Source organism: Mus musculus, chromosome 5 (genome assembly GCF_000001635.26).
Source record: "Mus musculus strain C57BL/6J chromosome 5, GRCm38.p6 C57BL/6J".
NCBI lineage: Eukaryota > Metazoa > Chordata > Mammalia > Rodentia > Muridae > Mus > Mus musculus.
The window spans coordinates 101,264,164-101,268,815 of record NC_000071.6 but is presented as its reverse complement, the minus strand read 5'-3'; the positions used below and the strand labels follow the sequence as shown (position 1 = coordinate 101,268,815).

General features: G+C 41.0%; 1 long non-coding RNA gene across 1 annotated transcript; it reads right to left on the bottom strand.

Moving 5' to 3' along the window:
* Positions 1-420: 420 nt before the first annotated feature.
* Gm3032 (predicted gene 3032) lies at positions 421-4,336 on the bottom strand. Its single transcript, NR_166480.1, has 3 exons — positions 3,688-4,336; positions 2,773-2,865; positions 421-990 (listed from the first exon to the last, which is right to left on the bottom strand). It is a non-coding gene; the product is annotated as a predicted gene 3032 (long non-coding RNA).
* Between the last annotated feature and the right edge of the window lie 316 nt (positions 4,337-4,652).

The window sequence follows — 4,652 nt, the reverse complement described above, 5'->3', positions numbered from 1 at the left end:
TTTATAAAATCTTCTGTTATACGGTTTTTCTCTAATCGTATCTCACTGTCAAGAATCACTCTCAGCCTTTCTCAAGAGAGCTTCCAACACTGGGTCACTCCACATCCCCAAGCCCCGATAGAAGAAGACATGGTACTCAGGACCAATGCATGTACTTCCTATGTGACACGTGGCTCTAGTCTGTGGTATGCTAAGAAAACTTAAAACACAAATTCCTCTAGCATGTGAAACATGGGTTTTATTGATTTCTGCTCAGTAAATGTTTCTCTCTCTCTCCATATATATATATATATATATATATATATATATATATATATATATATATAATTACATATTATATATAATAAGTTAATAAAAATATGAGAGATATATTTATAATAGCCAAACATTGATATAAGAAAAATAAAAAGAACTGGACATGGTGGTACACAACTTTATTTCCAGCATTCGGGAGACAAAGGTAGTCATATCTCTATGAGTTCAAGGCCAGTCTTGTGTACACAGAAAAGCTATCAAAGGGCTACAATATGAGACCCTCTCTGAAAACAAAAAAAAGAGATCAAAATAAATTATAGTTACTAAGTACTAAAGTATAACCGATCTTCAGTGCGTCTCGGAGGTTTCAGGTCAGGGGTTTCTTAGTTGCTTACTTTTTTTTGCATTTGGAAGCTCGCTAACTTCCTGCCAAATATTACACACAATTGGGGCAATCCAATTTCTCTTTACTTGGAAATTAATCTTCAAGCCATTAAAATGGCTCATTTAAATGAACTACTCTTGAAAGAGTTTATAGAATCCATATAATGTATCATATTATAAAATGCAAAGTTGGTTGACTACCTTGTCAAGAATAATATGGTCAAAATCTATTTCTAGCAATATTTTTGGATTGGATCTGTTTGCATTCTACTGAAAGTAACATAGATGGTGACTTCCTTCCCTCAAGTCAAAGGCTGTCTTCTCTGCCCAAGCTTCCTTCTTTAGAGGATCCTGGAGATGGAAGAAGGGAAGAAGACATATTTTAAATGTAGATCCTATAACAACCTGGTAGAGGAATGAGCTTGGAGGACAACAAATCTATAGCAAGGAAGGGATTGTGGTTTCTATATTAACCGGAAGGCCATGCCACTTAAAGACAGATACTGATACCACAATGTGTATCTCAGCCAGTGGGCTATTGTAGCAGGACACCATAGACTGGATGGCTAAAGTTACAAAGTGCATACAAGAGGGCTCTGTCTTTCTGACCCACCCATTCCCCACTCTCACTTCCAGATACATCACACTGCAGAGAGATTGGGCTCCAGTTCACGAACTTAGGGAAACAAATACTCAGACCATACATACCCATGTGAGGCATGTTTCAGGGCAGGTGTTCAGTTCTTTGTATCTCTCTTCCTTTATGCATTTGCCATTGTGACATTGGTCTTGAACTCTTTAACATTTAGTTTTAGAATTTTGTCTTGTTTATTCTCTCTCTCTCTCTCTCTCTCTCTCTGTGTGTGTGTGTGTGTGTTGTCTACATGTGTGTGTGTACCACACGTCTGTCTGGTGCTCTCAGAGGCCAGAAGAGGGCATTGTTTCCTCTGCAGCTGGAGTTCCACATGGCTGACCTACCATGTGGGTTCTTGGGACTGAACCTGGGTCCTCTGGAAGTGCAGCCAGTGTTCTTAGCCTTGCACTATGCCATCTCTCCAGCCCCTCTCTAGCCTTGAACCCTTGATCCTCCTGCCTCCACCTCCTAGGATGACAACCACATATCACCACACCCATCTCAGATGTTGTTCATTTCAATCAGTTTGGTTTTGAACAATGCAGATTTTGAGTCATGTACTCTAATAAAGCCGCTGGCTATAGGGAACTGAAGCAGCTATAGTCTAAGCTAGAGCAACATTGTGGACCAGATCAACATAATAACAGTGTATAAAGCACACAAGCAGACGAGCCCCAGCTCCACTTCACGCTGGCGAGGAAGACGTTGTTTTACCTCCATGCACAGAGTGAGCAGTCATCATTATCTCACCCAGCCCTTTGCTGGAAAATACTGGGAATATTCTTCTTTAACCTTCCCTTTGGAGAAGAACCCAGTGAATACTTTTCAAATTGTGTGCCATAGACTGTGAGTAGATTCATTCAATATTGTTGATTGATCATGATAAATACCATTTTGAGCCAAGTAGAAAGAAGTAAAATAAGCCATTACAGAAGTCTAAAAAACTGGGTACACTTCATGCAGTAACTTTATCTATAAAAACAAGATTATGTACTTTTGCTATAGAAAAGGTATCTTTTATTTCTCTTTCCTTTTGGTTGAGGGAGGGTAGTTCTGAAGTAGTGATAATAGATGTTTTTCCTCTATTCTTCCCACATTGGTGTGTGTGTGTGTGTGTGTGTGTGTGTGTGTGTGCGTGCTTAGTTTACTGTTCAAGTTGTAATTTTTAAAAAAGTCCCTAGCAGAGATTGAAAGAAATATAAAGTAGTCTTTTGGATGGGAGAGAAACTGAGTGTTTTGAGAGTGTAAAGTCCATAGGCAAAAGGGGTAATATGAACATATCCTAAAAGTTCTGACCCCTTTGGCTAGTCCTTCATCAAGTGACCACACACAGTTAATTCCAGAAGAGGAATTAGCAAACAGAGACTTTATTTTGGGCTGCTTTGTGTCTATACAACTAGGGTTCTATTGCCATTAACAGTGATTGTAGCACAGAACAGATACTACAATAGACCTAAACTTCACCATATACTTGGTATTCTCCATTCAACCCCACTTACCTTAATAGAGTCCCCAAGAGCTCAAGGTCACCATCACTGCCTTCTCACTTTTCCTGTCCTTGGGGGCTTTTCAAGGACATTGGGCTTTCAATGCTAAAGTAAGGCAAACCAGGCAAATGAGGTCAGGATGCCACCTAATGCTGACCAAGTCAAAATTTCTACACTGTTTTTCAACAATGCTGTCAGTCCTAAAACCAGATTGGGAATGCCCACTTAAAACACAGTCTCCAGACTTTGGAGTTAAATGGTGTAGTAAGCTCTGTGGTAGAAAACCCTTCACCTCTGAGGACAGTTTTCCTGCCTCCAAATAGTCAAGACTCACAGAGGACAAGTGCAGTGAAGGACTAACGGGAAGATGGCACCACCAGCAAACTAGGTTCCGGGGAACATCTGAAGCGCTGACCTCATGGTATTGTTGAAATAGTTCCCTCGTGGGATTACAAAGAAGGGGGAAAAACTGCTAAAGAAAGTGATCTGATGCTTTACAGTCATAACCCATGCTTTTAAAAATTAATACAGCCTGGAGCCGGAGCTCAGTGGTTAAAAGCACTGTCAACTCTTCCTGAGCCCTGGGCTTGATCTCCAGCGTCCACACAGTAGCTCACAACTCCCTGTAACTCCAGTTCCCCACGGTCCAATGCCCTCTTCTGGCCTCCTCCAGCATTGCATGGATGTGGTGCACAGACATACTTGCAGGCAAAATGCCTACACACATACCAATAAAGCGAAAGATTTAATATAGCTTAACATATAACAAAGTCCCTATACATTAATAAAATTATATTTAAATTCCTTTCATCTTCTCAAGTTTTTGAAACCCCCTTTCCCTGGAAACGGTAGCTCAATTTTTAGGGAACCTGTATTATTTTCTGTGATCTCAGAGCCACTGCTGTATCAGAGATTTTTTTTCCTTACCGTAGTCTCTGTGCTTCTCCTTAACTGCTTTCCTCCTGAATGGCACAGGCAAGGAGAGTCTCACAGATGGGGAAGGTCTTCCGTGACTTTGCCCCACCACCACAGTGCTGTGGGCTCCTCTCCCACCATGAACAGAGAGGAAGCCAAAGGCCTGAACGACTTTATCGCCCCTTGTCAAACATAGAATATATTTCATTTCGCAGAATCAGAAGCAATACCCGAAACATCGTCAGTGAGGAAGGATCTCCATATTTGAGTGAAAAGAGAGAATTTCCTGATAAAGTTCCAGGCAGCACGGTTGTAGCATTAACGGAGACGTTAATGAAAATGTGTCTCTGTAGGAGAACCAGTGCACAATAGCAGTTTAGACCCTGAGTGCTGAGCTATGTGTCCACTGACACACAAACAAAGGAAAAAATCTATCTACTATTGAAAAAGGAAAACAAATTAATTTTGCCGCCCTCCTCCTACAGAAACACAAATGCATTTGGGAGTGAATGCCCCAGAACTAACAAGTCACAGAAAATCAGGGGCAACATTGAGGTCTCTGCACAGTGTGTTCCTTAGTTAACTTCCATCTGACTACCCACTGGTTAACACTAGTAACACTGGTTACTAGTGATGTGTGTAGGCTTATTTTGCTCTGCTTACCAAAATGAAGCCAAAGGAAATAAAACAGAAAAGCAATAGCTTTTTCAGACACTATCAGTCACCCGGTACAGGGAGCTTTGTTTTCATTGGCAGTGTGCTGAAGGCTGGAAGGACTGAAATTTCTGGTACTTTCCTCTGATGCATGAGAGCAGTGTCCGTCCTTCTGCCTTGTACCTGTCTACCAATTATGACACCAAGAGAACCTCCTCGCCTTTCACATCCCTTCACATGATGTGCATACAATAAAGATTGCTTACTGTTTTATAAGAGTTTAATTTGCGAAGTTTTCTCTAAGCCAACTTTGTACTTGCCCC